Genomic DNA, 22,552 nt, shown 5'->3' with positions numbered 1-22,552 from the left:
AAACAAACATTGATTTGTATTTCTTACTGTCATAACGAGTTCCTTCTTCTGAAATTCCTGTAGGCTGTAGGCAAAAGCCTCTCAAGTTGGTTGCTTTTGTTACCCATGGCAGATTGGGCTTTTTTTCTCTCCAATGCTGAGTTGAAACGCCTCGCCATCAGTATGACACAGGTGGATATTGGTTTGCTTTGAGTATGCCTACGACACCTGCAGTTGTCGGTGGATTTTCATCAACAATGGCAATATTTACCTGGATGAAAAGAAAGAAAAGGATGAAGAAATAATTGGTGCAAGAAGCAAATCAGACAGTGACTACCATGGCACAGAGGAGAGTAAAAATAATATGTGATGGAAATTGTCACCTCGGTCAACGAGACATTAGCAGAAAAGACAGGCGAGCTGTGTACATTATTTGTTTTCTTGTTCTTTTTCTTTCCTTCTGTTGTTTAACTTACATTATATTTCTTTGGTTTAAATATGTATTTTGATTTACTTTACTTTACATTTAATAATTTGAATATTATGTATATGTTATTGTTAATTGTGTTATTTTATCTGTTTATTCATATATTTATTATACAGAAATTGTCACCTGGGTCCACAAGACATTAGCAGAAAAGACTGACGGGCTGTGTACATTATTTGTTTTCTTGTTTACATTTACTCATCTGAATATTATGTATATGTTATTGTTAATTTGGTGGTTTTATCTGTTTATTTATATGTATTTTAATGCAGCAGTGTTGTGTACCAGTGATTTTGTATATTGAGTAAAGAAAGTGTACATGTATTCAGAAGAAAATTGAAAAGTTATTTGAATACATATTGTCATTCCTGATTTCTGACTATTTTTGTTTCCAAGCTGTATACTTTTGTTCATTACAACGAGTAACTAACGGTATGACCATGCCAACTATGTTTATAATATACTAATATCGAGAAAAAACTATATTGTAATATTGCTTTATTAAAGGTAATTCATTGGCGGAGGGCTGGATCCACTGGTGGGATACTAGGAGATGGAGCTGGAAAGAACATTTGAATACATTATTGTCATTCCTGATTTCTGACTATTTTTGTTTCCAAGCTGTATACTTTTGTTCATTACAACGAGTAACTAACGGTATGACCATACCAACTATGTTTATAATATACTAATATCGAGAAAAAACTATATTGTAATATTGCTTCATTAAAGGTAATTCATTGGCGGAGGGCTGGATCCACTGGTGGGATACTATTAACCAAGACCAGACTATTAGTCTGGTCTTGGTTAATAGAAAAGAAGTACTTTTTATAGAGTTTAGTGTTTAATAAAAAGCATTTCATGTTGTTTGTATTCTGGTTGCTAAGGGTATACTAATTATGACACATCAAACAGTGATGACCAAACTTTGTCTGACTATTTGCCATCAGAGGGTTTGTAGCGCCCTCTATCATTGTAAATCTTATTTCTCATTTTGCATAAAAGAATGTTAAATACAAAATGTTAAATGTTACATGTTAAATTGATATGGAATAACAAGAGTAAGAGCAGTGTTTAGGGTTAGATCAGGAGATTATTGGAGTTTGTTTGGAAGTAAGAAAGTATGGACGAAATATTTGGATTGGAGTGGTTGATGAAAGTTGGATTTGATGCAGATATAAGGAGATTTATAGTTTCCAGGATTTATCAATGTTTCTGGTCTTGGGAAATTCTGATATTTAAAAGCAGAGATATTTGTCTTTATTCCATTGTTATGATAGTGTTAGTTTCATTATTCATTATATAATATGTGCTTACTTTGAAAAGGGGGGAGCCAGGATAGCCCTATTTAAGTTGATGTTATTAGGATATTTGCATTGCATGTTTTAATATTACAATTTACAAGTTTAAGGTATCGTAGTTCATTGAACAAGAATTAAGGACAAGATGGCTTAAATCATTTATTCAGTAGTGATATAGAGGCAGGTCACGTGATAAGGTTTTACAACCTAGCTTGGTGTGTTGGTTTATCCAAATGTGTGAATATTTATTGCTTTATAGTTATAGGAGTTTTATATTGACTGTTACTTACTTATTTAAGTATTTGGGTCAGGTATTAACCTGTGTTAATATTAATAATTCAGACATTTTTTACGCGCAACATATCCACCCAGAGGGTGCTCAAGGCGCTTACAATGAGCTACATAATATACTTAGATATAATTTTGTTTACATTACATTACACATGGTTATAAAAAAAAGAAGAAGATGATATTAGTCAAAGTTGGCCATTAGATAAGTTTTCAGGCTGGCCTTGAAACTATCTACTGATTTACAGTCCTTAAGTGTGTTAGGGAGACTGTTCCACAATCGGGGAGCTGCTGAGGCAAATGCTCGATCTCCCCATGATCGTCTGGTCTTAGGGATGATCAGAGTTGATGTATTGGCAGAACGCAGACCAGAACCGTCTTGCGAAAGTTGAGTAGAGAAGAGATGTACTGTGGCGAGGAGAACTTCAAGGCACGGTATGTGATCAGAAGGATTTTGTAGGTGAGACGATGTTCAACAGGAAGCCAATGCAGGGATTTAAGGACTGGAGTGATGTGGGCGAACTTGCGTGTATATGTCACTAGACGGGCAGCAGCATTCTGAACAAGCTGGAGCCTCTTTACTTGAGACATAGTGATGCCATAGAGTAAAGAGTTACAACAATCGATGCGGGATGTAACAAATGCATGCACAAGCTGCTCGGCCGCCTTTGTGATGAGATACTTGCGAATAGCACGAAGATTGCGGAGACTGTGGATTGCAAGTTTAACATTGCGACTCCATGGTCATATTGGAGTCAAAAATAACTCCAAGATTTCGAACTTTCTTCACTGGAGTAATTGATGACGAACCAATATTCAGATTGGGGGTTACCGACTTAGCGAGTTGCTGCTTGGAACCCAGCATAACAAACTGAGATTTGTCGACATTGAGCTTCAAGTAATTCTCCTTCATCCAATTCCTAATGTCACTTATACAGGCTTCAACACGAGCAATCCAGGCATCAACTTCCCCTTGTGTGGGAGAACACGAAAAGTATATGCGTGTCATCAGCATGGTGCTTGAGATTATGCCTCTTGATGATAATTATCATGAAGGGGAAGAGTGTAAATGTTGAAGAGTTGTGGCCCAAGTACCGATCCCTGGGGCACAGAGAAGCCAAGATGAACTGTCTTAGAGACAGCACTGCGTACACAAACCCTCTGCGATCTGTTTGAGAGATAAGATGTTAACCACTGGTGAGCCTGTCCACCAATGCCCATAACATGGTCAACCGTGTCAAATGCACTACTCAGATCGAGCAGAATTAGCTCAGTTACTTTTCCACTATCCATTTCGGTGAGGATATCATTTTGCACTCGTAAGAGGGCAGTCTCAACACTGTGTTTTTCTCTGTAGGCTGATTAATTGGAAGTGGTCTTGAAGGTTATTGTCATTCAAGAAGGACTGAAGACGAGCGGATACTATGCGTTCGATAACCTTCGATAGGAAGCTTAGATTTGCCACAGGTCGATAACTTGCAAAGTCTTGCCTGTCAAGATTCGGTTTTTTCAAGAGAGTCTTCACGAGAGCCTGTTGCATTGAGGCTGGAAAGCTTGCACATCGAAGAGACTTATTAACAAAGTCTGTAATATATGGTGCAAAGTCGTCAATGCATTCTTTTAGAAGAGCAGTAGGAATTGGATCTAACTCACATGATGATGTTGGAGAATTCATGACAACCCTCTTGATCTCACTAATAGAAGTTTTAGCGAAATCACTGGAACAGATGATAACTCACAATGCTGTACACACTGTCCTTACGAAAGCTCGGCATCAATGTCATCACGGATCTTGGTGACCTTGTTGAAGAAATAAGTACAGCTATTGAGAGTCTCAGCTACATTGTACCTTGGCAATTGGTTTTTAAAGGGCAAATGTAATCATTTTATATTTGATAAAATGACATGTTTAGGAGAATGCACGATTTAAGAATGCTTAAATATGAAGAATATATGATTTATGGATAAAAATGTCAATTCTTTGACCTTATTTGCATAAAATTACCATAAATATGCAATGACAATGTTTTTCGTCAGGAATTATGACATAAAAGAGTGGATTCCTATTCCTATGTCAACAAATACAAGTAAAGAAAACAATTTGATTAAAATTATGATATCAGACTCATTTTTATTGTTTCCCAATTCTTCTATTGTCATATTTAAGTTTATTATTTTTACTTTTGTTCACAAATAATTTCAATAGCTTTCTTTACTTTAAAAATTATATCAAAACCTTAGGTTAAGTTTTTGATGTTGACGCCGCCGCCGCCGTCGCCGTCGCCGTCACCGGAAAAGCGGCGCCTATGTCTCGCTTTTTGCTACGCAGGCGAGACAAAAACGGGTGTGTGGTGCAGCCAGCCAACAAGACAAAGTGTTGATAATACCGATGGTCTCTATCATGATGACCTTACTCATTTTAATGTTTCAAGTGATATTTAAAAGTAATTAAACTTGGCAGCTGTTTGAGCGAAATGTCTAAGGAGTTCCAGTACACAGGACCAGTATAAATCAAAGTTTTTTGTTTTAGTAAAGTTCTCAGTTTGTGTAAGTGAAAAAAGGAAGACTGTCGGGTTGGATAATTATGAAGTTGTTGATTATTTTGGAATGTCGACGTGATGGCATGAGGAAGTTCGTTAGAATTTAATCGAAACATAAAACAGCCTAAAAAGAAATTATACAGGTCATGAACTTTCAATATTTTATTTTCTAAAAATAAACTATTAGTGTGGCTTAACCTATTAGTGTGGCAGATTATTCGTATGACGCGTTTTTGAAGTATCAATAATTTGTCCAACTGGTAATTAAACGAATTTCCCCATGCAAGTATGCCATAGTTAAGATAAGGCAAGATAAGCGTCGAGTACAAACTTTTCAAAATATACTTAGGAAAAGATATTTTTAATTTATTGATTATTCCAATGTTCCTTGATAGAGTTTTACTTAAATATAAGTTGTGTTCTTTCCAAGAAAGTTTATTGTCAATGATAAAACCAAGGAATTTTGACGAATTAACTAAGTTTATAATCGTTTCATTGATGTAAACGTTGGCAGGCAATCCCGAAATAGAGTTGCTGAAGAGCATACATTGAGTTTTATTTAAGTTCAAGGAAAGTTTGTTGGCACAAATCCACTCTTCAACAAGTTTCATTTTAAGATTTACGGTTTCAAGTAGTGTATTGGGGTTTTTGTGTGAGAAAAACACAGAAGAATCATCAGCGAATAATATAAACGACAAAACATTGGATGAGTTTTGAAAGTCATTCATATACAATATAAATAGAAGAGGCCCCAGAAGGGATCCTTGTGGCACTCCACAAATTGACTGTTGAAAGGTCGAGTCTGCTCCATTTATGGATTTAAAATTTAAAATTGTAAGTCTAGACCCTAGGCTAGTGACTTGTCTGAACGATTTTTCAATTTTCAATTTAGATCGTTTTTCACCATTTTTGTTGGATATTTGAATAAAAAATGTAATCAGAATAATACATTTCAAACTTCAAGACTCACGATGTTTCTATCAAAAGATACAGCCCCTCAAAAACTCTGCAACATTCATAGCATTTTGGTCAGAAACTCAGAATGGACAAAAAAGTGGTATAGTAGTTTATGATATAGACTACAAGCACGAAGCAGACTGCATTAGCAGACTACGAGTGTAGCAGAGCATAGCAGTCTACAATAGCCACCCTCACTCGAGGGCGCTATTCCTATTGGAAGCTTCCGTCGAAGAGAGTCAACCTGAACTCTTTCTCTCATGCAACCGACACTTCAAACGAGCAGACGTACCTATACTGGAAGTTAAAGATGTCTAGGGTCTAGCCTGATACATTCCAGTGAGTATTACATGTCTGGTTATGGTGTCTAAGTAGATGCCCAAGTCTAGATCATTGGCGTCATGGACTTTTAGGACCTCGAAATGCACTGTTTTGGGGTAACTTGTTGTGTTGTTTTGTCAATTTTAATTTGTCAAAACGGGCATGGACCTAAATTTGCCGGGATTGCGCTGGGGGCTGTGCGGGGTATCGCTCGCTAGTTTCCTAGTGGAAACAAATTTTCCGGTTGGGAGTGGTGCCCGTATAGTTCCGGCCGACCATTTGTTTTAAAATGGTGAATTTTAAACTTTCTGTGCCTTTACGGGAGCGAGCGCCGTGAAGGGCTAACAGGTTCGGTGGGGGCTGGGTATAGGCCCATGGCTGGAGGGCTGCAGTGAAGTACGGTGTTGTATCTCTCGTGAGTGGATGTGTTATGTTATTTGTGGCTAGTTTTAATACTAGTGTGGTGAATGTCCTGTTTTATGTACCGGTATGTTTAATGTTGGGTGTGATGGAATGATGGATATCAACCTGGTGGCTCTTAAGCAGGATGAGATGGTCGGCCATGTTGAATGTTTATGGAAGCATTCTTATTGAATGGCGTGAATGTGATTTGTAGAAGAATGGATGATGGAATGTGGAAACATTCCAGGAATAACCGAGGGGGATGGTTGTATCCCCAGCTGGGTTACGTTTTTCCATTCATATCCCTTCGAGCGTGAGTCTTGAGGAGAACGGTATTCAAGATTCGCACGCACACGTTCACTGGAGGGGATAGACCAATCAGGGCGGCGGAATTTCGCTCACCCAGATTTTCCGGAGTACGTTCGCTCACGTGTTGTGGGCAGTTTCCATTTCTAGACACGTGCGAGAGTTCGGGATTTCTCGGAAACAGCTGGGTGAGAAGTTACGATCTATTTTTTGCCTCGACTGTCACAAACACTCAACAACGACAAAAAAAACTTTTGCTCCTGCAAAATCGTAAACTTCTTCTTCAACTTCAAGTATTTACACTGCTTTAGGAGTTTGGAGAGGTGGGATTCTCGTGGACTGTAAGGTAGGAAATCCTTTGCTTTTGACTTCTAATCATTGTTTTTCTCCTTTGGACCGATTTTGTCGGGCTTTTCCTTCACTCATTTTTTGATACGTGGATTGGCTGTATACGTGTGTGAGTGCTCGTGTTACCAGCAGTTCCGTGTAGGCCCACCTACCGGCTTGGCGGTAGGGGGCTTCGTAGACCGAATTTCCCGTCTCTTTCGTTCGTTAGCCTGTTATTGGGGTAGGTAGGGTCGGCTCTCTCTTTAGAGACGGAAGCCGACTATACGCATTCCCTTGCTAACACCATGGCCATTTATGGCCATATTTTTATGCCCCGAAAATCCCCCAAATGTCATTTTACCTCGTACATCATGTACATGTTAGATTGTAAATTAGGCCTAGAGTCTAGGCTAGAGTAAAGTACCCGGTAATCGGTCAGCTCCGGTTTTCGGCCAATTGGTTGGATACATGGTAAAATCACTTTAAAATACATCGCATAATAGCATAACACATATCCCACACATACCATACCATGCCAGTGTCACTGAAGAACCACATTTGCAATGAAAAATATATCCTAAAATATCACATTTTAGCGATGTAATCGGCGGTCCCGCTGCCCAAATCTGAAAAATCGAGTTTCTTACGCGTGTATGTAAGAAATATGGGTACCATAAAATGAGCTTTATTTCAAGTATTTTTCAGATATAGAGCCCGATTTTGTGCTGGTCGCAAGCTCAAAAGTATCTCATCGCATGTATTAAATCAATGCAGCCGCACACCGCGACGCACACACGATATGTCTGTCTAATTCAGATTCCAACTTCCGATCACCGCTGTGCCTGTATTCGGCCAGGCGAGCACCCGGGAGCTCCGGCGTGGGATACCTGCTCCGCCCGCTTGTGCTATACATCAGCGCAGAAACGCACGGCGCGCGCGAGCGCTTCCTATTGACTTTGTACATGCGGCCGTAAACTGAAACGCTCGGCCGATAACCGGCTCCAAAACAGTGAAAATTGAAATGAATATTGTCATGGCAATTCGTGATTTTTTTTGGGGATTCTTTTTTTGTTTAAATAATAATAATATTTGCTTCATGATTTGAACAAGAAATGATAATAAATAGGAAGTAAAGAGTCCAATAAATAGGATTTTGTCTTAAGTGGCCGAAAACCGGGTACTTTACTCTATAATAAATCGGTTCCACTTACTACTAACTTGACTGAAATAATCAGTTTAATGGTCCCTCTTTAGGAAATTATGGGTCAAAATCGAAATCTTTGTTAAAAATCTTGCAAGACGTATTTTAACATGGATTTCGATTTTGACCCAGCTAGGCTAGGCTTTTGGCCTAGAGGTCTAGGCTAGCCTTAAGGGCTCTCTCGAAATGTTTTTTTAATGATATTATTCGAGAGAGCCTTAAACGGCTCCCATACCCCTGCACGGAGAGGCATGTAAACAAAACTCAAAAGTGGTCCAAAATCACACTTTCGCGCACCCGACCAATATTGGACAGTGGCTTTGATAAATTTTGTCCGAGTTTTGGTCTTAATTAGCGCTTTAATTTCAAAATCGGATCTAAAAATAACAAAATAAGAGCAATTTTCTTACCAGACCGATACAGCTCAGCTCCCTTTTCACGTGTACCGTGTGAATTCACGATGTCTACACAATGGTGATGACCTCTGACTGGCACTTCCGTAATTGTGGGTAAATTGTGCTGCTTCCGTATAATGCGCTGTATGAGTGTTATTCAGCGCATTATACGGAAGCAGCACATTTACGAAGTGCTAGTCAGAGGTCATCACCATTGTGTAGACATCGTGAATTCACACGGTACACGTGAAAAGGGAGCTGAGCTGTATCGGTCTGGTAAGAAAATTGCTCTTATTTTGTTATTTTTAGATCCGATTTTGAAATTAAAGCGCTAATTAAGACCAAAACTCGGACAAAATTTATCAAAGCCACTGTCCAATATTGGTCGGGTGCGCGAAAGTGTGATTTTGGACCACTTTTGAGTTTTGTTTACATGCCTCTCCGTGCAGGGGTATGGGAGCCGTTTAAGGCTCTCTCGAATAATATCATTAAAAAAACATTTCGAGAGAGCCCTTAAGGCTAGTCTAGGCTAGTCGTCTCCACCGCGTTTCTTCAAAATTTTGTCCGAAAACCAATAAAAAACAGATTATATATATATATATATATATATATATAGTAGCCCTGACCTACGGATCATAGGCTACTTAGTTGCTTAGATGCTACAAAGAGACAAAGAACAGCACTTACCGGTATAGTTACTCAGAGTATGTCTCAAGTGGTTGTACCAGTCAGTATAGCAGTTCTTAATCTGGCGTCCCAGTGCAAGAAGACCAATGGCGCCCTCTTGTGGTAAGAGCTTGTAAGAGCTTGTAAAAGCTTGTAGGAGGCAATTCCTATATACATGAAGATTCTAAATGTTATTATAGGCAGTTCTCTCTTCAAATTTTTTTTTTTTTTTTTTTTTTTCTTTCTCACTCTTCTTCTTCATGTATTACTCACTATAAAAAGCGAAACATATTGGACTCAAATAATTATGTGCGGTGCAAGGTGGTTAGTAGGGGTACAGATGTACCCTTTTAGTTCTAATTACGAAGTTGACCAGAGCCTGTTGGTGATTAATGTCTGTTGATTTCAGGAGCATTGGGATTATTTGTTCGTTCTCTATGCCAGATTCTGTTATAAGCATGGCTCTTTCTATAAGAAAGAACAGCTCTTTCTACATGTATAAGAAAGAGTGGGCATTTGCATAAAAAATGTTATAACAGTTTCTTTTTCGTGCTCACAGTTTGAGCAATGACCGGTCTCATGTTGATTTAACTCAAATAGATCACCATTTTAACCTAAGTTCCCCATTCTTAGGCGATGAAGAATTGTTTCATGGTATCTGTTGTTCAAGTAACATACAAATATTTTTGATACTATAGTTTGCGTTTCCCGTAATGGGGATGATGTTTCATTCCATCTTTTTTGCCATATCTCTATGTAGTATTTCTTTATAACATAATTTGATTCTGCTCTAGTAATAGCGTTGTTGATTTCTATATTTTTATTTAGTCCTGCTTTAGCAAACTTATCTGTTATCTCATTGTGTTGTAGACCACAGTGACTGGGAATCCATTCGAAATTGACCTGGGTGCCCTTGTATTTTAGTTGACTACACATGGTTAAAATTTCAAGAATGAAAGATTCGTCTTTACGAGATTCTATGGCCTGGAGTAAACTCAAAGAATCAGAAAAGATGACTGCCCCGGTGTAGAGTCCTGGGAGTTGTAATAACCATGTTAGGGCAAGTACAATTGCGGCCATCTCTGCTCTATAAGAAGATGTGTATTTAGCCAGTCTCTTAGATTGAGAAACATCATAATAAGGTACATAAAATGCAGCAGCAGCAGAGTCTTTATCTAGCGATCTTAATCCATCTGTATATATGTGTAAATAATTTTTCCATTTCGAATTTATCAATTCTAGGGCTGCTTGTTTTTGGGCAAAACAGATATCTGTTTTCGTTATTACCTCTTTTCGCTCAGATGACACACGGGGAGAGAGCATTTTCCGAAAAGGTGTGTTGAAAAAATACTTCATTGGATCTTCTAGTATGTAACTGAATTTTAATGTACAATCCTTGGTTCTACGTCCAAAGGCTAATGTAGAGTTAGTACCTCCAAGAATATTAAATTGCCAACAATCTTTCACATCTTCCTTCAAACGGTGTTTGCGCATACTCTCGATTCTTTTTCTTAGTCTAATTGATAACATCTCTCGCCATAAATCAAAAGGCATTTCGCCTAGTTCGACTTGCAGCGTTTTAAGGGATGTACCTTTCCGAGCGCCTGCACAAACAAATAACGATTGGTACTGAACTGAGTCCAACATATTTTTTGCGCTTGTGGTAGCCGAGTTGTATGCTTCGCAACCATAGTTGATAATTGATAGTATTAATGCTTTATATATCATCACTAGTTCTTTAGCATCTCCAGACCACTTGGCGTATGCTAGACTTTTGATAACATTAATTCTACCTTTACATCTTTTACTAATATCTGATAGATGAGGCCTCCAAGTCATCCGTTTGTCAAATGTGACGCCGAGATACTTGTGCTCTTTATGTGGTGTCAACTTTTGACCTCTTATATATAACTCGTAGTTATCATCATTTGTACTGTTCGAAAATAAGATAGGGGTCGTTTTCTCTACCGACATAATAAGTCAAAATGGATTGAGCCATGAGTTCAAAGAGTTTAGATATTGTTGTATGTTCTGGATATTTTGTTTTACATCATGGCCTGATTCCCAAATTACGATGTCGTCTGCATAAATCAAGCTATGTATATCTGGTCTCAAAGGTATGTCACTTATCATTATATTAAAAAGGAGGGAGCTCAAAATGCTACCCTGGGGTAAACCGTTTTCAGGATGCTTAATTGCCGATTTGGCATTACCTATTTGCACTTGAAAGGTACGGTTCAACAAGTAGTTTCTCAAAAAAGTCAATATGTTTCCTTGGAGACCAATTCTATGTAACTTGACGATTAATCCTTTCGTCCAGAGAGTATCATAGGCTTCGGCCAGATCAATAAATACGACTATGGTTTTCATACCCACAAATAGATATTTCTAAATTTCATTTTCTAAATGTACTAAGTTATCTACTGAGCTTCTCTTTTTTCTAAAACCATGTTGTATACTACTCAAAATTTCGTTTTTCTCTATGAACCATTCTAATCTTTCCTTTACCATACTTTCAAATATCTTGATAAAGCAAGGTAATAATGAGATAGGTCGGTAGGATGTTAGTTGGGAGGAGTCCTTGTTTGGTTTTAATATGGGTATCAACATTGCGTGTTTGCATTGTTCCGGAATCGTCCCAGAAGACCATATTTTGTTATAAAGACAGAGTAATGTTTTCCTAGCCCTGGTTGGAAGGTTTTGAAACACGGTATATATCAAGCCATCTTCACCAGGGGCTGATGTCTTTTTTATATTAAGTACTTTTTCGAGTTCCATCATAGTAAATGGTTCATTGATAACTGAATCATGTTCTCCTTTATAATCAATAGATTTATATTCATCTAGCAAATCTTTATTTCCCTTTTTTGTTTTACTACTGGTCTTCAGAAAATGCTTTCCAAATTCGTTAGCTTTTTCTTGATCATCTATAATTACTTTAGATTTTACTTTTAGTGCTGATATCTTAGAATGAGTTTTATTTGGATTCCTCTTCAGACAACGAATCAAATTCCATAGTTCTGAGATTGAAGTGAACCTGTTCAGTTTTGAAGTGTAATCCAGCCAAAACCTTCGTTTTGTCTGTCTAATAATCCTTTGGGCTTCGGCCTTCTTTTGCCTGTATAATTTTAGATTTTCATCATTCCATACTCTCAATAACCTATTTTTGTATTCGTTCCGTTCCTTAATCTTTATTTTGCATTTTTCTGTCCACCATGGGACGGGGTTAAATCTCGCATTCTTGTTTTTATTTCTTTTGGGTACAGTGTGTAATTCATTTAAAATATTAGAGATTCCATAAAGTTTCCGTAAAAGGTTTTGACATCTGCGTCTAGCAGCGAGTCAGTGTCCATTCGTTGATCGCACAGTTTATTGAATTCGTGCTAATCTATCTTCTTGAATGACCGTTTTGGAGTTAGGTCATCTTTCGTACAATCTGATTTAGGAATTTTTTTGTCGATTTCAATATTTATTGGAAAATGGTCACTTCCGAATTTGTTTGACAGCACTTTCCAGCTAATGGAGCTGGCTAAAGCGGGAGTTGCTAATGATAAATCTAAACATGAGGTTTCGCCAGTAGTTGGGTTTAGGCGAGTACCCGAGCCATCATTTAGGAAGACTAAATTGTGTTTCAGTAAATATTCCTCAACTTTTCCATTTTTATCTGTATTTTTACTGCCCCATTGAACATTATGAGAGTTAAAGTCTCCCAATATTAACATTCTACGTTTGTTCTTTATTTGCTTTATCAAAAAATCTAGTTTATTCATAATTATGTCTTCACATGGATTATAGTAATTTATCACGGTTATGGATGTGTTGTCAAAATATAAATTAATCTGTTGCATTTTGATGTCAGTGTCTATGATTGGGTAATCATAATTTAAACTGTTGTGTACATAAATGGCACATCCTCCACCGCGCCTTGCTTTCCTACTTTTAGCAAAACATTTGTAATTAGGGATTTGTATTTTATCGTGATCGCGGAACCATGTTTCCTGAATACATAATAAATGAATGGTTTCACTTTTTTTTAGAGTTTAAGTAAAGCAATAACTCATCCCCATGTCCCCTTAATCCCTGTGCATTCCACTGTAGGATGCGGAATGCCATCTTAGTTCCTTTGATTAACTCGCTTGCATTAAGAGCTGACCAGCAGCTTTTTTAATAAAAGACAACACCTCTCCTTCTGACTTATCTTTCATAATTTGGATCATTAGGTGAAGAAAAAAGGTTATCAATTCCTCATTTGTTGCTTTAGTTATAAAATTTTCCTTGATTTGTGATGACAGTCCCCCTGTCTTTTCGCTTGTTTGCCTATCTTGGCGTTGTGGCAAGGGATGATCTGCCTTTGGGGTGTGATCCGGAAACGAATGAGAGTTATCGACTTTGGGGGTGGGGTGGTTTTGCTTTACTGTATTTAGACCTAGATCAACAGATGATTGAGGATTATTTGCGGTGTTTAGATGTTGTTCGGGAGGAGCTAGTTTACGCTCCAATGGTATTGGAGCTTGCGCTTGCATATTATCTTTTTCTTCTTTCAATTGGCGAGCAGCTTGAGCATAGCTGAGATTATTCAGCACTTTTATCTTTTGTACTACTTGCGCTTTTTGTGCTTGTTCGCACCATTATATGCAGTGGAATGTTCGCCTCCACAATTTACATATTTGGGAGTGTCCTTTTTTATGCAATCGTCGAAACTATGCTCCTCTCCACATCTGACACATCTCTGTTTCTGTTTGCAAACAGCTATGGTGTGGCCATATCTTTGGCATTTAAAACACCTGGGGCTTGAAGGGATATAGGGTTTGACCTTTATTTTTTGGAAACAAAGAATGATGTCTTGGGGAAGTACTGTAGCTTCAAATGAACCAATTACACTCCGAGTTGGAACTAAATCTACATGTACATTCCCATCTTGAGGTTCTTCCCTCTTTCGATTTTTCCTTACTATTCTTTTCACGTTAACTACCTTTTGACTCTTTAGTTCTATTTCTATTTCTTTTTCTGACATCTCGGTCGGTATATCTGATATGACACCTTTCTTCAAATCAAGTTTCAAATTGACCTTCACTGGTACGTTATCAATGATTTGTATATCTGACAATTTCTTATGTTGTTTCGTATCCTTGCATTTGACGAGGATTCCGTTCTGAGTAGACTTTATAAATTCTGGCGATGAGCCGATACAGTTTTGGATAGATTTTGCGATATTTATCATGCTAATGTTTCTTTCCCTGTCAATAGGTGTAATGAAAAGCTTTAGATCTTGGTCAGTTGCTATTAGTATTACTGGATTTTGGTTACGAAATACTGAGTTTTGTGATTCCATGTTATCTGAGGACAAATCCTCTTTTAGTGATAGGTTCTCAACATTGATACTTCCTTCACGTACCTTTCTTTTTTTTCTTTGAACACTTGCAGACGTGACTGTCTGGAATCTGTCCTTTAGTTCTGTTTCTAAATCTTTGGCTTGGTTGCCTAAATTAATATCTGCCATAGCGTTAAGTAAGGAGTCATCGGAGTTCATGGTCCGCGCCGCGTGCGGCGGGATATTTAAATCTACTTTGATTTGTTAACTTATTTATTGTGCAGAATAATGTGTAAAACTAGAAATGCAATCGTGTCACAATGATGTGCGTGCAATGACGCCATGTTTCTACGTGTCAAACGAAAGAGCTTCTCTCGGACTATCAAGAGCAATTTGTACGAAGTCTGTAGCTTCTGTAATATTGGAGATAGGTAGGGCGAAAGAAAGGCCTCAACAGTGACGTTGATGGGATGGTAGTGACTATGCCTACGAAGTTTGAAAGAAATTGGGATAGGGGAAAGAACCTAGAAAGGGCTCGCAAGCAATGCGTGCAAAAACCAATGGTATTTGGTGCATGTTCGTCATTGCAATCAAGATCGTTCTGGGGGCCAAAAGCGTGAACCCGATATGCCCAACAGACAATTTGTGTAATGCATGGGCGGAAAACGTACAGGATCTGTATTATGACCGGAGTTAAATTGTTTTTTCTCTCTCTCTTTATGTCTCTTTATAGGCCGTATTTGGTATCATTAGAAAGAGGATTTCATGGTTGTTATTGTAAACAACTCTCTTTTTTTCTATGATAATTCTATCGAAACACGTGATGTAAAATAGATTTATAGGACAAAGTGGCGTCTTAAATGGCCCCATTGACCAATTTCAAAAATCCGGCCAGGAGGTGCCCTGCGTATTGCAACTCGGCATGTCACTACAAATTTTCAAGGAAAAAAAAAGGACGTTTAAGGGGCGAAAAGCAGTCTGAAAAAATGACGTCAAAGCCGATACGTGTTAGATTCGGGTGGAAACTCGGCGGAATTTGTGTAGTGACCTTTATTTAAATGCGATTTATTCACAATTTTCTGTGTGAACATATACTGTACTTGGTATCATTCGAAAGGGCACTTTATTGCGGTCAGTTTGACACCATTGTTATCTTCGCGCAATGTATTGCACGCATTAAACGCGCTATTACGTAATGCATAGTAAATTCATCATTTTTGGCGATAACATTGCGCTGACACGTTCGAATTTTACCAAACTTGGCAGACAGTTGTCACGTATAAGGATATATATGTCTGCTAAGTTTCATTGATGTAGGTATAAAGAAGGCCAATTAAGAGCAAGTTGAAGTTATTTCTCAATTTTCTTGAAAATGGCGAATTTGGAGGGCATTTTTCGCAAAGTCAGTCAGTGTTAGGGTATATAATTTTGTATATGGCTGGAAAGGGCATAACTTTAAGTATCTAAATCCAAAAAAGGGTACGGGTCTGCCAAGCCATAATGGGGATACGGCCACAGAAAGAAAGCCAATTCGCAGAACTTTAGAGGGGGCTATTTATGTTTTGCAAAGCCATTGGAGTGTAAAATTTGGCATGGCTATGTGCAATTATGAGATAAAGATACTGTGAGATTTAAATACAAAACGGAATTTATATGAGAAAGTTATGGCAGATTTAGATTATTTAGGGGTCAATTTTTCAAGAATTTGAGAGATTGTTGACGGAGACGGTTTCAGATATGAATTTTGAGTACGAAGATGGCATTTTGAAGGTCAGGTTATATGTTGCAGATGAAAGAACATCTCTTAGACTTTCTAAAGGAATTTGTTAGAAGTTTGTAGGATCTAGGAAAGTGGAGAGAGGAAGGAAGAAAGAAAGGCCTTAAAATGGACCAGAAACGGACAAAATGGCGCCTGGACGGTCATGCATGAGTGATGTCGAAAATCGAAGAATGTAGTGACCTGGATGAAATGCTAGAGATGATGCCTACGAAATTTGAAAAGAAATGGACATGAGGAAAGCACCTAACTAGGAATAACAAGCACTACGTGCAAAACGAATGAGATTTCCGGACGATAAGGATAAGGATAAGTATATTAATGGGGCAGAATGTGAACGAAAACAAGGCAATGACGAAGGTCGTCATTGCAATGAGCCCAAAATGTTCGCTTACCTTTAGCAAGTCATTTCCTATCCGAAACTATAGTCGAAAGTATGGAAAGTCCTGTGAAATTCCGATAAATATCCAAAAATTTGCAACAAGCAACAGACAGACAGCCACGTGCACCGACCTAGAATCACCCCTCCACCGACTGTGGAGGGGTGATTCTAGTCTTCTCCTCAGACTTGGTTAAAGAGAAGGTTGAGTTCTGGAAAGAGGTGACAAAAAAATTGGAACAACATCAGATAAAACATGCTCCCTGAAAAGCATGGCTCTTCAAATGCCTTCATATTCTAAATATGGCATGTAGCATCGTAAAATCGGGACAGATTTTTACGCCACGTGTTCGTGTAGTCCCATATACATCTTTCTGTGTACAATGTTTGTAACTTACGAAGACTTGGCCAAATTGGTTTATCATTTTGACGATTCCAGAACCTTGCAATAAATACAAATATTTATATGCTAGATGATCAACCTTTTCTGATCGACTCCACACCGTTTCTTTCACAATGCAATCGCATGACCAAAACTCAACTTTATCTTTAAGTTAATTCTATTCAATATTATATATAACTTAATCAAATTGTAGTGTGTAAACAATTTCCAATAATTAAATAGTTCTTAGCAATCCTTAGGTTAGTTTAGGGCAAATACTTCAGATTTGTTGGACTGTTTGTTTAGTTGGTGGAGGGAGTTGTTGTATTTATGATTCCCTTCGCGAATGAAATAGAACCTAGACATCTAGGTTAGGTTACTTATATTTTTATTACTGAACTGGTTGGAATTTGTATTAATTGTGGTGATGTTCTGGTGAATCTATAACTGGAATTGCTTTTGATTGTTTGTTATGCCTCCGCCACCGAAGGTGGTGCCGGAGGCATCATGTTTTCGGTACGTCCGTCCGTACGTCCGTCCCGTTTGACCGTTATCACAATATCTCAAGAACCATTTAAGATTTAAACTTAAGACTCGGGAATAGTATTTATCACCATAGGAAGACGATCTGATTAGATTTTGGAGTACGTAGGTCAAAGGTCACAGGTCACAGAGGTCAACTTATGAAATTCCTTGTATTGAGTTTGTTAGCGCGATATCTCAAGAACCATTTGAGATTTAAACTTCAAACTTAAGGATAGTATGTATCACCATAGGAAGACGATCTGATTAGATTTTGGAGCACGTATGTCAAAGGTCAAGGGTCACAGAGGTCAACTTATGAAATTCCATACATTGAGATTGTTATCATGATATCTCAAGAACCACTGGAGATTTAAACTTCAAACTTAGTGGTAGTGTGTATCACTATAGGAAAACAATCTGATTACATTTTGGAGCACGTAGGTCAAAGGTCAAGGGTCATAGAGGTCAACTTATGAAATTCCATACATTGAGATTGTTATCATGATATCTCAAGAACCACTGGAGATGTAAAAACGTCAAACTTAAGGATAGTATGTATCACCATAGGAAGACGATCTGATTAGATTTTGGAGCACGTAGATCAAAGGTCAAGGGTCACAGAGGTCAACTTATGAAATTCCATACATTGAGATTGTTATCATAATATCTCAAGAACCACTGGAGATTTAAACTTCAAACTTAATGATAGTGTGTATCACCATAGGAAGACAATCTGATTAGATTTTGGAGCACGTAGGTCAAAGGTCAAGGGTCACAGAGGTCAACTTATGAAATTCCATACATTGAGATTGTTATTATGATATCTCAAGAACCACTGGAGATTTAAACTCCAAACTTGTTTAAATTGCTCTATGGCGGAGGCATCATTTTCGACTGCGCGCAGTCAAAATTCCATCTAGTTTATCTTGGTTGACTGTTCGGTTTTAACTCCGTTGTAGGGGTGTTTTCTGGGGAACAGAAGATATCAGATAAATAGATAGCACTTTTGTTACCATGGGTGAGGACTTGGCTCTGGGAGTTTTATCCCAGGGTAGTCGTGAGTCTTGGCGGTGCGGAGGTGGGGCAGTTGTAGTGTTGGAATATTAGGGCATCTATTGCATTATACAGATACAATTGTAGCATTTGTTATTTCTTATATATTTTAGGACAGTTTTAGAATATACATGTAAGAATAAGTATCGACTTAGAGATTAATACTATTAGGGTTTAAATTTAGTAGGACGTTGGGTTTATTACAGTCAGTGCCGGGGTGGATATATCCTATCCTGTCTCTGGTGTGTTGGTTAGGGCCCAAGGAGGGGTGTAGCTCCTTCTTTTATTCATCGAACCTCTCAGGTGGGGAGCAATAGCTCATTCTCGAGTCAAGTAAGCTCTTTGTCGAGAGGTGTAGCTCCTTCTTTTATTCATCGAACCTCGCAAGTGGGGAGCAATAGCTCATTCTTGAGTTAAGTAGGCTCCTTGTCAATATTTTATATCGGTTCGGTGAATTGATCTAGGGGCCCCTTGTTTTTTGTGTTTGTGATTGTGATTGCAATTGTGCTTGTGATTGCAATTGTGCTAATATATCCTAGTATATTGTTCTGTTCAATTATTCACCTGCGGTTGTAGGGTGTTTATAATTGCTGAATAGATCAATTAATATTCTAGGATTTATTTTATTGTTGTAGGTTTTGTCCTATTGTTGAAGGATTTAACCTAGCACTGTGGGAATATGGAGAAGGTCCCTATTAATAGTTGTACATTTGAGGAGTTGCTGGCCATGCCCGGGGTAAGCCCTGTTCTAGCGGGGCGTATTTTAGAACTCCAGGAAAAGCATGGGGGGATTACTCCTGAGCTGTTGGGAATCCTCTCCAATGTTTCCGGATGTAGGCAATCTGCAAGGCTGGTTTGACTTCCGATCGCGTTTGGATTATGGGGGAGAGTCCCCCAGAATGCCATTTAGGGCAATATTCCAAACAGGCGATTTTTGGAGTAGCACGCTCCGGGGGAGAGGATCGGGAGAATCCGAAGGAAGAAGTCTAGGGGCACAGCTTTATCCCCATGACAGTTATCCTCCCCCGGTGAGAGAGTCGGGCGGGAATTCGTGGAGATATGAAGGTGGAGAAGATAGTTCCCTACTAGGGCCGGCCCGGACTTTTTTCGCGCATAAGGTCATGTACGGCTGTTCCCGGCAGGCCAAAGTGATGGCGACCGAATCTGGCGAGACCAGAGGGCCCGAGGTGCGAAGGGTGGACCTTGCCTTGCGACTGGCGCGGGGCACTCCTGCCACCCCTTCCCCTTCCAGACTTGAGACCCGGATGTCAGAGTTGGAGGGACGATCGGATAACCGAATATCTGGTTTAGCGAAGAGCTTTGATAACCGGATGTCTAGATTGGTGAAAAGATTGGATAGCCAGATATCTGGTTTGTCTACCAGTTTGGATATCCGGATATCCGGCTTAAAGAAAAACCTGGAGAACCTTGCCAAGGCTCTAGGTGGGGCGCGAGGGATTTCATCAACCCTGTCGCGGGTCTGAGGAAGGTCGGAGGAGAAGTACCTGGCTGAGGAGCAGATGCAGTAAAGTCTGACAAGTTAGGATGCATGAGGTCCTCCCTGCTAATTTTTTTCTATTATATTGTGTTTATAATGAAATTGCCCTTTGAGGGCGTGAAGTTTTATTATGGGATGTATAATGGGGTTGCCCTTTGTAGTTGGCAAAGGGAGGAGGGTTTTGTTCAAGGAAAGGAAGGGGAAAAAGTTTTTTTCCTAGGGGCGACATTCATTGTTTTGTATAAATTTTGTATGTTGTGACATGACCTGGCTGTTACAAAAGCCGGTCTTAGCGGGTTTGAGCCACTGATTGTGAGATGAGTTCTTTAAAACGGGGGGGGGGGGGGGGGGGGAATATTGTAGTTTATGATATAGACTACAAGCACGAAGCAGACTGCATTAGCAGACTGCATTAGCAGACTACGAGTGTAGCAGAGCATAGCAGTCTACAATAGCCACCCTCACCACTAGAGGGCGCTATTCCTATTGGAAGCTTCCGTGGAAGAGAGTCAACCTGAACTCTTTCTCTCATGCAACCGACACCTCAACCAAACAGACGTACCTATACTGGAAGTTAAGGATGTCTAGCCTGATACATTCCAGTGAGTATTACATGTCTGGTTATGGTGTCTAAGTAGATGCCCAAGTCTACTTCAGTGGTTCATGCCGAGTTATCATTTTTTGCTCAACAGCTGCATTCTAATGCATTAGGCTATATGCAAAAAGTGGCGGAAGGGTATTTTCAAACTTAAATCCTATGTGATCCCTTAGGGCTAGCGAGAAATAAAGTACATCAACATATTCCTTACGACTTGAAGTAATTATCCCTCGGGGGGGGGGGGGGGGGGGTCGATTCTCAAAAGTTGGAAATCTCCCGAGTTGCCATGGAAACGCATTTAAATCGCTGTTTTGACCGAGATCTTTTTAGATATTTGAAGTGACCCCCCTTTGGAAATATGAGAATTAATCTGCCCTTTCATATGACACCTCATTTATTCAGTATCTTCAGGACCGCAACAGATTAAGGTTTGAATCTAAATTTATTTAAAAAACTTTTTAAAACACATACATGTAGACTCTATAGGGATGTGTGCATTGTCTATGGGAAGGGTTTTAGCACACAAAACCAGGTGCGCGATCAGACACCCTACTAGTGTCAAACTTTGCTTACAGCTGCATCGACATGACTGTGTACAGTCTATGTAATAATGTGTGGTGTGTATATTTGTGTATAGATCTAGGTATAACTAGACTTTAATTCGTCACTTTGACGAATTAGGTGATACGTATGCTCATGTGTAACATAATTGAAAACGCATTTTCACGATTTTATCTTTCGTTTACTACTCCCATTATGGTCTATCCATGAGTCAAGTTTCAACTGTAGGGCAGAGGGAGACAGACCAAGAGAATAAGAGGGAGGCAAGGCAAGAGAGAGAGAGAGAGAGAGAGTGGGAGAGGGTGAAAGAGAAGAGAGATAGATAGATGCAGAGACAGACCAAAAAAGGAGAGGGGCAGAACATGAGAGGAGAAGGAAAAAGAGCGAGAGGGAGAGAGAGATGCAATTGAGAACAATGCCTTCCAGATGACCATGATTAAAAGTGGTATAGCGCCCCCTTCAGGTATTCGATTGAGGATTGTTATACATGTATATGATAATTGACATGTCACCTATGATTGAATTTTTGACTATGATAACATCATGATAATGTTATATAGTCTACATAAATCTTGTGGAAACTTGTCTCAGCTACAACATACTAAAAAATCAACAAAATCCAAGCAGAAATATCGGCGCACATGCACGTGAGCTTGATTTTTTGTCAAATGCTCCATATGACCTGAAATTATGAATGAGAAATACTTTTCCGTTATGAAGATATGATCATAAGTTGATTTTCACAAAATGGCACCGGGATAATGTCACGATGACTTTGAGTCTTTGAAAAGTCACACAGTTCTAAGTTAGACTAAGATCTGTCATCATTGAAAGTTTCATGACAATGGCTTTATTCAGTCTTGAGATATCCTGCGAACAAATTTGAGGGAGAATAATAAAAATAAAATCTTGACGAAATCAAAAGGTGATACGTAGACTTCGTACGTATCACCTAATAATACCAGCCTCACAGCAAGCATGCAGTGCTAGAGGTCATTACGCATTAGCATTGACTCTCTATGCTTTGCTGGAGTGGGCTAGCCTAGTCTATTCCAGATAGCCTTAAACGGCTCCCATAGGGTCTCACGGAGAGACATATAAACAACACCTAAAATGTGTCCCAAATCACACTTTCCCGCACCCAACCAATATTGGACAGTGGCCTTGATGAATTTTGTTGAACTTTTAGACCTAGTCCTAATTACCTCCTGAATTTAAAAATTGGAGGTAAAAATAACGAAATAATTGCAAATTTCTTACCAGAACGATACGGCTTAATTCCCTTTTCACTGGAGCGT

At 38.8% G+C, this 22,552-nt stretch overlaps 1 protein-coding gene across 2 annotated transcripts in view; it reads left to right on the top strand.

The window, feature by feature from the left end:
* Positions 1–6,529: 6,529 nt before the first annotated feature.
* LOC105441736 (coiled-coil domain-containing protein 34-like) overlaps positions 6,530–22,552 on the top strand; it is a 31,872-nt gene continuing 15,849 nt past the window's right edge. The window contains exon 1 of one of the 2 annotated variants that reach the window (XM_030987214.1): positions 6,530–6,927. The gene's annotated coding sequence lies outside the window, so the exon portion shown is untranslated. Of the gene's footprint in view, positions 6,928–20,678; positions 20,698–22,552 lie in introns of those variants that run through there. The other variant, XM_030987215.1, reaches the window with a different exon arrangement.

The sequence above is a fragment of the Strongylocentrotus purpuratus genome, unplaced genomic scaffold, assembly GCF_000002235.5.
Source record: "Strongylocentrotus purpuratus isolate Spur 01 unplaced genomic scaffold, Spur_5.0 spur5_scaffold_16, whole genome shotgun sequence".
Classification (NCBI taxonomy): domain Eukaryota; kingdom Metazoa; phylum Echinodermata; class Echinoidea; order Camarodonta; family Strongylocentrotidae; genus Strongylocentrotus; species Strongylocentrotus purpuratus.
The sequence above is the reverse complement of the archived record's forward strand: the minus strand, read 5'-3'. Positions and strand labels throughout refer to the sequence as shown.